At 44.3% G+C, this 13,518-nt stretch overlaps 1 protein-coding gene across 2 annotated transcripts in view; it reads right to left on the reverse strand.

The window, feature by feature from the left end:
• Window positions 1-3,427, reverse strand: part of irf2b (interferon regulatory factor 2b) — a 72,407-nt gene extending 68,980 nt beyond the window's left edge. Inside the window, exons 1-2 of one of the 2 annotated variants that reach the window (XM_068029385.1) lie at window positions 3,208-3,427; window positions 2,200-2,391 (exon numbers count right to left, since the gene is read on the reverse strand). The gene's annotated coding sequence lies outside the window, so the exon portion shown is untranslated. The remainder of the gene's footprint in view (window positions 1-2,199; window positions 2,392-3,207) is intronic. The other variant, XM_068029384.1, reaches the window with a different exon arrangement.
• Window positions 3,428-13,518: the final 10,091 nt, after the last annotated feature.

The following is a 13,518-nucleotide window of genomic DNA, read 5'->3' on the forward strand; positions in this document are numbered from 1 at the left end:
GCGGCGGCTCGTTAGCATGGCCGGGGTGGCCGCCACCCCCCCCCCCCCCAATGACATGGAAGGGGCGGGCGAGCCTTCCCTGGCAACGGCGTCTGGCACCAATGTGCAGGCACCGGTGCCATTTTTAAAGGGATTAGAGCCCTAAATGACAAGTGCAACTTTTAAAGGACCAGTTATTGTACAGTTTGAATAAATGAATGCAAAAGTTTTTCCATGCCCTCTCCCACTGCCCCAATGGCACAAAACATCATTCCTGCCCTTCCCCTCCGAATACCCACCATTATTAAATGGCATTCCCCCCCCCCACCAAACTTCAAAACCTTTGCTCTTTACCCCTCCCCATCACCCCCCAACCAATCCGAAGTGTTTGACCATGCTCCCCACTACGCCCGCATGAAGAAAATCACCTCCTTCCCCCTCCCCACAGGTGTCATGTCGCGTTGCCCCGAACGGGGATTCGAAGGCGTGGCAGTGCCAGCATGAAGATCCCAATCTACTGGCAGAAACGCTGCGGCCTGCAATTAAAGGTAAGTTCCCATATGCATATTATAATACAGGTCCCATCGCCGAGCAGCGGGGCAGCCACCACAAGGCCTCGCCGCCACCGCCGAGATCGGGACGGGGCCTGTCGGCGTTGGGGTCAGCGGCGGTCCTCATCCATTGCTATCTTCATTCCCCCTCTGCTCTGCCACCATTCCCGGCATCGGAGAGCCTTTAAAATCCAGCCCACTGTCTTATTAAGCAAAAAAGAAACCCACTCCACAGGTCTTAAATTCTAACGAGTTGTTTTCTCTCATGTTTATTCCCAGAAATACAATCAAGAATACCCTGGGTTTTTTTTTAAATTAGAGAGCCAGAAATAAAGATTTATTCCAACTCTTTCTGCGAGGGTTCTCCCAGCAAAACCGGCCATTATAAATTGTCCCTTGTATAGGTAGGTGGTAGGGAAATATAGTGACAGGTGGGGATGTGGTAGGAATATGGAATTAGTGTAGGATTAGTATAAATGGGTGGTTGATGGTCGGCACAGACTCGGTGGGCCGAAGGGCCTGTTTCAGTGCTGTATCTCTAACTAACTAAAAAAAAAACTTCAGTGGAAACCCTGGAGAAACAGCTTGGGGTGGATTTTCCGGTACATTTGCACCCAAGGACATGAGTAAAGCAAATTCGCAGCACAAAAAAAAAATCAATGAAGCCCAGGGACAAGTGTGTTACACGTTGATGCTGCCAGACCTGCTGAGTGAATCCAGCATTTCTTGTTTTTGTCCCAGATTTCCTTGCTCTTTTATGCCCATCAATCCCTGCCCTTAAATGCATCTCAGCTCATTATAATGGCTCCACCCCGCCCCCCACCCAGGTTCAAGAGCTGTACACACAAATGTTTTGCAAGAATGCTGGTTTAAAATTAAACCCAGAATTCTAGGTGTAACAGGAAACAAAGTCATTTCGCGGGATGTTTTATTGCTATTTTTGGAGCGATTTATTTTCTAATCCACACGGGGAACTGCACTGCATTTATTGTTTTTTTAATGCATTTTTATGACACCAGTGCGAGTCACGTTCAAAATTGAAAAGCTTCTTAAACATGCTGTGCCTAATGTACATGAAGGTGTTAAGTGGCTTGAAACCTTAATTTTCATACTTAAACCAGGAATATATAGTGTGAGATCAGATATCCTAAGGCCCCAATTGTTTATGTTGATTTTCGCTTGTTTACACCCACGTTTAACGTTACATTTATGTTAATTGCAGGAGTAGGAAGAAGTCCTTTTTGGATTTATTACCTCATATTTATGGCCCCTTGCTTTGGACTCCCTCACATCTCTATATCTACTTTTTTGAACCCCTTCATAAATTTAAAGACCTTTTAGGCCACATCTCAATCTCTTTTCTAAAAAAAAAGTCCCAATTTGTTCAGTCTTTCCTCACAGTTGCGCCTTCCCAGTTCTTGTATCAACCTTGTAAACTTTCATTGCACCTTCTCCAATGCTTCTATGACCTTTTTGTAACATGGAGATTAGAACAGTGCACAGTTACTCTTAAGTCCGGTCTAACCAAGTTTAACTAACTTCTCTGTTTTTGAATTCTAGTCCTTAAATACTTAAAATAAAAACATCTTTCTTCCACAGTGACATTTGCCAGCTCTTCTTTGCTAGAGCTGATTCTTGAGTTATATAACCCAACTACATCTCCCCTCACCTTTGATTATAAAGACACACATATTGGCTGCAAGCTCCATCAATCAACGAGTTGGCAGCATATCATTGGCCGTTCACACTGTCAATCCCAATCCTGGTGTCCCATTAGCCGTCGGAGGTGTCAATCAAAATGTTCCCGGCCCCAGGCGCACCCCAGCTCTGTACAGAGCCCAAGAAGGCGGAAGTGAGTTTACTAAAAAAAATATTAAAACTAATAAGCTTCCAAAAAGACAAACTAAGTCAGTATTATGGCAGGCCCAAGCTTTTCTCATTTGACAGAAAAATTGACAATTCGTAGACCTCAATACGAGTGACAAAATTATTTCTACATTTAATGCAGGTTCAAGGCAATGTTGTTCTATAAATATGCTTTGACGCAACAGTAGTCTTATCTGAAATATTAAAAACTGAACTGTCATACTGTATCGTTTAACAGGTTCCCATTTGTAATGTTCTATTATTTAGCAGCCTGGCTCTGTTTCGTGTCTTCATAAGTGCAAACCGAGCAAACCGAAACTGCACTGAGTTCCTCCATATTTCAATCCAGATACTGTAAACGGAGGCAAAGCTCAGCCCTTGACTTCTAACAGTTGTACAATCCGCAACGAACCCGATTTCTCCGTTAAAGAGCACTTGCTGACGATAAAGGTGGCAGATTACACTTTAGTCTAAAGCCTCCAAAGAAAAAGACATCATTTGTAAATCAAACAGCAACTGAGCGAACAAATTGCGTGTCGGCAAAGATCTAAGTCCAGCATTCATAAGTTATTAACATTCGATGTTTTGCAGAGGTGTTTATGGTAAAAACGAAACTAAAACTGCAAAAAGAAAAGCTCCGCGCAAAAGTTGGAAACACTTTTCGTTTTCCTTTTGCAGCGGGTCACCGCTTGTTTCTTTTTAAAAAGTCACAAAATCCTGACACCTCTCCAGTCTCTAAGATATTGCAATACAAATGAACGACTTCCTGTTTTAATGCACTCCGAATCTTTTGACAAAACCTGTTAATTACCTCCAAATCCCCACTTCCAAAAGATAAATGATCCCTGGTTTCTTTTTCAAAGTGGCTGACAGCGGGACGGTCACGTCGAGAGAAAAAAAAAATGTCCCAAGGCAAACCCAGTACCCCCCGTCCTGGCAGTTGCAGAATTTAGATCGAAAGTAAAAGAAGGCGGCGGAAGGTCCTCCCCCCCCCCCAACCTGCGATTTCTTTTCGTTGTTTGTCCCTAAGAATTTACAACATCGCCTGGGCGGGCCTCGATTGCCGACTGCGGAAGTCTTCCGCAAACTTTCATTGGTCTGACGATCCGCATCCTTCTCTCGGAAATTCATTTTCAGTTTTCACTTCCCCGTTCGGCAGCGCAGCGGATGGAGTGAGTTCGTGTCTGTGTCAGTGCCCAGCTTGTGGCTCCGGCAAGCCGACCCAAAGCCGGGGATGAAAGCGCAACCTTCTGACACAATTGTGAAATGTTTCCCTCGGAAGTTAGACCAAAAATATAATGTATTTTGATACAAAATTATTTAATGTATTGTTTTAAGAAAACGTATTCTGTTAAAAGAAATAAAAAGGGTCATGTAAAAGGGCTTTTGATTAATCTCATCTGTTAAAGTGAACGTTTATAATTTCACGTTTCAACAAAGGAGCGAGGTGTTTACTTACTAAAGGAAACGTATTGTTAAAATTTGTGGAAACAATTATAAAAATGGGATACCTGCAAAATTAACACTGATGTCAAATGGTTGAAAATAAGTAAGTGAGATGTTTACTACGTTCCTCATTTGGTAAATACACAACACGAACTGGTTCATGCTTTGTCGTTTAACATATCATTTGTTAGAATGTTATTTCGTGTCTTGATAGTTCTGTGTCGTCCAGAAAGTTTACCCGTGGCTTGTAAAAAGTATATTGGCCGACTTTCTACCGCACGGACATTTTAGTACAGGAACAGTATTTAAAACAAAACTCACCCACCACCAGTTGTAATTTCCCTCAGGCTCCTTTAACCATTAACCATGAGAATAAATTGGCACCGCAACCATCGGCCTGCATTGCAATCTCTGTACTTCTCCATGTCGCACAAAGAACACCTTTGCGCCCTTGATGATGTTCTCCACTTCTTTTCGCTCCTTTCCCCGACATAATTTCTTTCTGGCAGGACATTAGGACATCAGCCACGGATGTCAGACCTCAGCAAAGTGCCCTATATTCAGAACTCCACCCCAGAATCATTGAGAACATGAGGTGGATAATTTTATATGGTTCAATGTACTAAAGTGCTGTACCACTTCACAAATACTCTTGCTGCATGCCCATTATATGCATCAGATGTACCAGCAGTAGCAGCCCCTTATTTCATTATTTTATCTATTTCCAGTGTCCCTCCTTCCCAATGATATACTGTCATGTGTCAGGCATTATGGATTAATGTTCACACGTAAATTCCAGCACAAAAGGAGGCCATTCAGCCCATCATGTCTGTGACAGCTCTTCAGTATAGAACTAGCAAATTAATAACACTCCCTTACACTTACCCCATAGCCCTGTAATATTTTTCCTTGTTTATACAGTTCCCTTTTAAATGGAGCGGCGCAGTGGTTAGCACCGCAGCCTCACAGCTCCAGCGACCCGGGTTCAATTCTAGGTACTGCCTGTGTGGAGTTTGCAAGTTCTCCCTGTGTCTGCGTGGGTTTCCTTTGGGTGCTCCGGTTTCCTCCCACAGCCAAAGACTTGCAGGTTGATAGGTAAATTGGCCATTATAAATTGCTCCTAGTATAGGTAGGTGGTAGGGAAATATAGGGACAGGTGGGGATGTGGTAGGAATATGGAATTAGCGTAGGATTAGTATAAATGGGTGGTTGATGGTCGGCACAGACTCGGTGGGCCGAAGGGCCTGTTTCAGTGCTGTATCTCTAAATAAAAATAAATAAATATTATTATTGAATCTCCACTCTTTCAGACAGTGCATTCCAAATCACAACAACTCGTTGTGTAAAATATGTCTCCTCATTTTGCCTCTAGTTCTTTTGCCAATCACCTTAAAACTGTATCCTCTGGTTAGCAATCTTTCTGCCACTGGAAACTGTTTCTTTGTATATACTCTATCAAAACCCTTCATGATTTTGTACAGCTCTGTCAAATCTCCTCTTAACCCCCTCTGCTTTCAAGGAGAACATCTGCATCTTCTCCAGTCTCTCCACATAAATGAAATCCCTCCTTCCTAAAGTGTGGAGCCCAGCTGAGGCCTAACTAGTGTTTTATAAAGGTTTCGTCTTCATAGTATTGAACAAGGCGGATGCAAATTCAGAATTTTTTTGTTGTAAATTTGATTATGTTTAAAACTAACCATGATGTAGTTGACTACTTAGGAGCAGCTGAAGACCCCATCTTGAAAGTATTGGATTGAGGTAGGAACACGGTGTGAGTATGGACTTCTATGGGATTTCAGTAGTGAGTATGAGATAAGAAAAAAAGAAAGACTTGGCTGTAACAACCTCACAATGTCCCGCAGCACTTTACTTTTAAAGTGTTGAAATTTAAGGAACATAACCTATGAAGAAATAGTCCAGGAACTGTGCTTTTTATTGATCTGAAATTTAAGCTTTGACTTAAACTTGTGTTGCTTCCAGCCAGATGGTAGTTAACTGTCAGTAAGTCACTGGCCGGGTGTTAATTAGACTTTTTTTATGTTCGTTCACGGGATGTGAACATCACTCGCCGGGCCAGCATTTAGTGCCCATCCCTAATTGCCCTTGAGAAGATGGTGGCAAACCATTGCAGTCTGTGTGATGATAATTTTTTGTGGCAGTTTCATATAACTGAGTGATTTTCTAGGCTCTTTCAGAGGGCAGTGAAGAGTCAAGCACATTGTTGTGGGACTGGAGTCACATATAGGCCAGAGTGGATAAGGACAGTAGGTTCCCTTTCCCAAAGGATATTAGTGAACCAGTTGGTGTTTTACAAAAATCCACAAGCTTCATTATCACCATTACTGATACTAGCTTTTTATTCCAAGTTTATTTAATTAACTGAATTCAAATTCACAAACTGTCAGGGGATTATGAACTTTCAGTCCAGTAACATAAGCAATATGCTCTCATATAACCAGGTACTGTCTAGTTGGGACTTCCTAACCAATTGAAACTGGTTTGTGTCTGATGAGTATATAAAGGGAGGTAGTTGCGGGATCACGTTACAGAGTGAATAATAACAGAGTGAGCTGATAACAGAGTGAGTGGTAACAGAATGAGTGATAACAGAGTGAGAGTCAGAACTTCTAAAATGGGAATTTGGTGAGAGTGGGAATTAGGTGCAGAGAGGAAAGAAGGTGCGAAGTGGACTAACTGATATTATACGGAAGTAATGGAAACTGATAAGTTAAACAAACTAACTAAACCTAAAAATGGCAACACAGGAAGGGATAGCGATGTGTCATCCTGCAAAAGATGGAAGTTGTGAGGATGGGTGCTGAACAAACACATATTGCTCAATCTCAACATTTCAGAAATAGAGGAGATGGAAGCAACCTGACACATCAGGTGGGGAAAGCAGTTTTTGCAGAGTGAGTTTGAAGGATCATTTACCAATGAGAGATAAGGAACAGACAGTGGAGGAGGATAAAAGGGTGCCTAGCCGAAGGGTAAGGAGAGGCAGAAAGGAACCATCAGAACAGGAATGGCCGGAGAAAGTATTTGCTCTCCAACAGATTTGAAGTTCTAGTTTCCTGTGATGGGGTCTCTGGGCCATACTAACAAATACATATCAAAGATATCAAAAAGCAGCAGGAGGCTTGAGAGGGATGGATGGAGGAATTAACAACATAGCTAGAAATGCAGTAGTGATATGGGATTCAATAAATAGTTAGACAAGCTGGCACAAGTGTTATTGTACAGGCCAGCAGTCCAGTCCTGGAGGCTTTGTTGCTTCCCAAATGCTCGAGTAAAAGATGTATTGCACTTATTGGAAAAGATTGCTATATGGAAAGTGCAGTTTAAATTGCCTGAAATATGTTGCTAAATTGGAGTTTCAGCTTAAAGGTGGCCATGAAAATGGAGTCAGTAGTTAAACAGAATACTAAAAAGTCAAAAGTAACTAAAACGATGAAGGTTTATTTCAAGAAAACATTCCTTACCAGTGATAAGGAGGTCAGCAATGAGTACGGTGCCCATTAGTTACTCATTAGTGGGACATAAATATGTCATGTCTTATCTGGTCTTGTATAGGATCCTTTGTTAAAGGAAAAACTGAGATGTTAGGGGAGTGGAATTGGAACTTAGCGTGTCGAGGTGTTCATGCCTCATTAATTTGAGATCTTCCAGGACCTTTATGTGACTTTTAGAAGTGATTGGTGCCAAAAGAGGTACAATCTCTTTAGGCATGAGATACTTAGATTGATCAATTGGATGGAAAGAAGCAGGTAATCTCAGAACCTTTTAGATTCTCTGTTTAGATAAATGTGGATTCATTTTGTTGTCTCCTAGTTTTTTCTGTATTACCCAGCAGACTTAGTGGGGTACTTTTATAAGTAGAGTACAGTCTCTACCACTTGCTTTTCCCAGACAGCCTCCCTATATTGGGGGAATGGTACTAACTATTTCCAATTACCATTGATATCAATGACAAAGGCAAATGGAATTCTAAATTTTAGCACAAGAGGTATGGAATATAAAAGCTAAGAGGCAATATAAAATAAAGGGTACAATTCTAAAGGGGGTGAAGGAGCAGAGGAACCTTGGAGTATATGTGCACAAATCATTGAAGGTTGCAGGGCAGGTTGATAAAGCAGTTAATAAAGCATATGGGATCCTGGGCTTTATAACTAGCGGCATAGAGTTCAAGAATAAGCAAGTTATGATAAACCTGTATAAAACACTGGTTCGACCTCAACTGGAGTATTGGGCTGGATTTTAAGAGAGGACCAAAGAGCCGCCGCAATCTCAAGCGCGGTAGCTCATTTAAATAGCTGGGGCGGCCCACCCTCCCGCACCACCTCCCAATCTCATGGAGGGGGTGGGCTGTCCATCCCTGGCAATGGCGCAGCTGGTTGTGTGCAGGTGCTGGCGCCATTTACAAAGGGCAGCCAGCCCTGCCGCCCAATTTAAATTTATAAAGTCCTAACCCCCAAAATTAAATAAATAAATTCCTAACGCCCCTCTCCCATCCCTCCTCATAACAATTACAATAACTATTTGCTCTTGCCCCCCCCAAGAACATTTACCGTTAACATCTGAACTCCCCCCCCCCCCCCCCCCCGCCCCCACAAACTGCACAAAGTTGACGGTTCAACCCTTCCCACCATCCCCTACACCCATCACATGTATTTGACCCCGCTTCCTCTCCCTGCCGTACTGATAAACTTACCTCCTCCCCCCTCCCTACCAATGTAAGGCCGCGTTTCCCCGGACGGGGATCTGAAGGCGCGGGAGTGCCGGCCGCTGCACTGAAGATCGTGGCAGGCCCTCAAGATTGGAGGTAAGTGTATGTAAATTCATTAATTTTATTCATTTGCATATTTAAATTGTGATCCCATCACCCAGCGGTGATGGGGGGGTGGGGGTGGAGCCGCCATGGAAACGTGCCGCCGCTGGGAGGATCGGGCCAGGCCCTCCCGGGGTCAAGGTCCATGGCAGACCTCATCCAGAGCCATCTTCAGGCCATCCCACCACGCATCACGACGTTTAGGGCTTGGTAAAATCCAGCCCATTGAATCCAGTTCTGGACACCAGAATTTAGGAAGGCTGTTCAGGCATTAAAGGGCGTGCAGAAAAGATTAAGGAGAATGGTTCCAGTGATGAGGAATTTCAGTTGCGTGGGTAGTTGGAGAGGCTGGGCCTGTTCTCCTTGGAGAAGAGAAGGTTAAGAGGAGATTTGATAGAGGTGTTCAAAATCCTGAGGGGTCTAGACAGAGTAAATAGGGAAAAACTGTTCCCATTGGCCGAACGATCCAGAACCAGAGGACACCGATTTAAGGTGATTGGCAAGAGAAGCAACGGCGACATGAGGAAAATCTTTTTGGCACACCGAGTGGTTAGGATCTGGAATGCACTACCTGAGAATGTGGTGGAGGCAGATTCATTGATGCCCTTCAAAAGAGAACTGGATAATTATCTGAAGAAAACAATTGCATGGCTACAAGGAAAAGGTGGCAGATTGGGATGAGGTGAGTTGCTCTTGTAGAGAGCCAGCACAGACATGATGGGCTAAATGGCCTCCTTCCACGCTGTAACCGTTCTATGATTCTATCATTCTCTAATGATGAGCCTATATAAAGCACTATAAGATCTCAGCATTGGATTCCAAATTATAAGAAGGATGTTGGGGCTTTAGAGAGTGCATAATGCAGATTCACTAGGAATATGTCTTGTACAAGAAAATGCAAACACAAAAATTAACATGAAAAGTTTTGGGCTTTTTTAACAGAACAACGCAAATTACAGGGTGGTGATAGAAGTGATTAAAAGTATGAAAGAATGAATAGAAACAGACTGTTTCCAGTACCTGAGGCATCTAGAATGAGGGACCATAGATAAAGGATTAATTGCAAGTGATTTAGAGCATAAAGGAATTTCTTTGCACAGAGTGAGTCTGGAATTCACCTCCAGGGTTAAAGAGACTGAAACTATGGACTGAATTTTCCCAGCCCATTGGTGACAGGCTGGGAGGCGGGAGGACTGGCAAATTGGTGGGGTACGGTGTCAGGAGCAGGCCCGATGTCTTCCCACTTGTGCTGTATTGCCAACGGCAGGAAAGTTGACAGCTCGGCTGCCCACCAGGTAGCCAGTTAGCCACTTAAGTTGCCAGTTAAGGGCCACCTCCCACCTCCGCAGGCATTTTTCCTGCATCGGGAGGGCCTGCCACTGAATGGGAAGATCACCCAGTGAAACCTGGTGGCCTCCCAGAAGGCTCCAGGGTGGGTGCCCTCCTTTATGGTCACTCCATGGCCCACAGAGGGGTCCCTCGGTGGCAATGGCCGCCCTCGTAGCAATGGTGCAGCTGGTTTTCCACGACCCCTCCCCCCCCCCCCCCCCCCCCACTGCCTGCCGGGTCCATGGCTTCCCCCAATCTACCTCAACTCTCTTCAAGGGTGTCCCGCCCTCTCCCTGGAGCTGCAGCCTAAGCAATGGCTACTGTTAATGGTGGCGGCAAGGGCTGGAAGGGTGACATTGATTGGCCGCTGTCAGCAAATGCTGCCCTGGGTCCTGCTGCCCACCGAAGCGGGGCCGCCTCCTGCTTTCGGCCTGGGCGGTGGCATTTTGCAGTAGGCGGCAAAATTCAGCCCTATGTCAATGTTTCAGATTAGCTAGGTGATGAATGAAGGGGAAAGGAATTGACATGGCAACAGGGTAGATTAGCATGATTAGGACTATCTGTTCATGTGAAGGGTAAACACCAACACGGATTTGTTGGGCTGAATGGCCTGTTTCTGTTATGTAACTTCCAGGCACTTCTGTAAGTGGAATACTTAAGACTTCCACCAAGGGTTCAGAGAGTCAGAGTTGCCAGCTTTTACTGTACATGTGCAAGCTGCTGGGAGCAGTTCTCCTTTGCAGGGAATGGTAGCATAGTGGTTATGTTACTGGACGAGTAATCCAGAGGCCTGGACTAATGATCCAGAGACATGAGCTAGAGAATTGAAATTCAGTTAATTATATAAATCTGGAGTTTAAAATAGATATTATTGCAGATAGTGACCATGTAACTACCAATTTGTCATAAAAACCCATTTGGTTCACTAATGTCCTTTGTGAAACGAAATATACTGTACAATATGTGATTCCAGACCCACAGCCATTTGGTTAACTCTTAACTGCCCTCTGAAATGGCCAGCAAGCCACTCAATTATATTCAAGAAGGAGGCTCACCACCTTCTCAAGGACAATTCGGAATAGGAATGTTGGTGTAGCCAGTGATGCCCACATCGCGTGAATGAATATAAAATAACTACCCTGGATATCCCAGTTGCTTAATCCCAATGTGTGCTGGGCTGTGGTGATTATTTGACAAAAATCGTGACCTTCTGACTGAACCCCCAATTTTCCAGGGATTACACACCCCGCTGTTCGCCAGTCCATTGTTTACAGGGATTTCCCCAATTAAACAGATTTTTCCTGCGGTCCCGTGCCGCATTTGCTGGCCCAATTTTTTTCAAGGTTTCCCTCAATTTGCATATCAAATTTTTCCATGGTTTTCCACCACTTGCTGGAATTTTCCAGAGATCCCACCCCACCTGGCCATATTATTCCAGGACGCCTCACAGTGGCTAGAGAGAGAGTTATGAAGAAAATAGAAGATGAAAAGAGAAAAAAAAAGAGAGAAAATCTGAACTAGAAAATACAGAAACGGAACAAGACAAGGGAGAGAGAGAGTTATGAAGAAAAAGAGATAAAACAAGCAGAGAGGAGATAGAGAATGTGAGCTCAAAAATTAGAGGGTGAGAGAGAGGGAATGTGAAACGGGAAGGGAGAAGGTGTATGAAAAATAAAAGGAGCGACAATGAACCAGAAGAGAGAGAAATGTGAACTATAAAAGAAGAGAAATGAACCAGAAGAGAATTAGAAAGAAGAGATAGTAGAAGGGAGAAAAGGAAAGAAATGATGAGAGGAACAGATAGTAAGAAAAATAAGGGAAAGAGGAGTGGGAACAGAAGAGTGAGTCCAAGAAAGAAAGGAGGATGTAGAGAGATGGAATTTGGAGAGAGAAAATGGAAAAAGAGAGGATAGATTGGAAGAGTAAAAGTAAGGGGGAAAGGAAGGAGGACTGAAAGGAGGGAAGGAGAAGAGAACTACAAAAAGGGTTGGTCAGAGGCTGGGTATTCTGCAGCAAGTGGCTCACTCCCTGACTCATGAGGATTTATGGAGAGACCTCCTGAAGTTTGACTGCCCTCAGAAATTTGTCACCATCCTTCGCCTACTATAGATGACATGCAAGCTGTAATCCTTACCAATGGATCGCCAAAGTCCTAAGACTGGCATCAAACAAGGCACCAACTCTCTTCCCCATCTTCCTCACTGCAATTTTGCACCTTACCTCCATCAAGCTCCCCACAGGAGTGGAGATAACCTACAGGATGAATGGTAAATTATTCAACCTGCATCACCTCCACTGCAAAACAAGGTCATTCCAACCTCAGTCATTGAGCTTCAGTACGTCGACGATGCTTGTGTATGTGCTCACTCGGAGACTGAGCTCCAACTCATCGCTGACTCCTTCGCTGAAGCATACAAGAGGATGGGCTTTACTTTAAACATCCGGAAAACTAAGGTCCTCTTCCAACCCACTCCTGAAGCACAACATCATCCTCCGTCGATCACGATCCACGGTGAGACCCTAGAAAACATGAACCATTTTCCATATCTTGGGCGTCTCCTCCGAACAAAGGCAGACATAGATGACAAAATCCACCACCGCCTTCAGTGTGCCAGCTCTGCCTTCGGCCAACTGGGAAAGAGAGTATTCGAGGATCAGGACCCCAAACCCGAGACTAAGGTCATGATTTACCGGGCAGCAGTGGTCCCTGCGCTCTTATGTGCTTCAGAGACTTGGACAATCTATAGCAGGCACCTCAAAGCACTGGAGAAATACCACCAGTGCTGTCTCCGCAAAATCCTTCACGTTCGTTGGCAGGATAGGCGGTCTAATGTCAACATCCTCTCCCAAGCCAACATTCCCAGCATCAAGGCGCTCATGACTCAAAACTAGCTTTGCTGGGCGGTCACATCACTTACATGCCTTACACCAGACTCCTGAAGCAGCTTGATTTTCTTATTCATTTTATGGGATATGGGCATCACTGGCAAGGCGAGCATTTGCTGCCCATCTCTAATAGTCCTTGATAAGGTGGTGGCGAGCTGCCCTCTTCAACCACTGCAGTCCATCTGGTGCTGGAACACCCAGAGTGCCTTTAGGGAGGGAGTTCCAGAATTTTGATCCAGCCACAGTGAAGGAACGGCGATATATTTCCAGGTCAGGATTGTGTGTAGCTTGGAGGGGAATTGGCAGATGATGGTGTTATGCCCAGTAAAGGCATGTCCTATCTTTAAACATTGGACTGTATTCAGCATAGAATCTTCTGGAGCTGAATTTTCTTTTTAAATGAACCACAATGAAGATTAAAATGCTACATAAGATGGCTGCCAAGGGTCAGGTGACTTTTGCAATTTCAGCCCAGACTCAGATGCATCTCAAGACTCTGGAAAGTTCCTAATTCCAAGAGTGACGCAGTGGTTAGCACCGCAGCCTCACAACTCCAGCGACCTGGGTTCAGTTCTGGGTACTGCCTGGGCGTAGTTTGTAAATTCTCCCTGTGACCGTGTGGGTTTCCACCGA

Source organism: Heterodontus francisci, chromosome 4 (assembly GCF_036365525.1).
Source record: "Heterodontus francisci isolate sHetFra1 chromosome 4, sHetFra1.hap1, whole genome shotgun sequence".
Lineage (NCBI taxonomy): Eukaryota > Metazoa > Chordata > Chondrichthyes > Heterodontiformes > Heterodontidae > Heterodontus > Heterodontus francisci.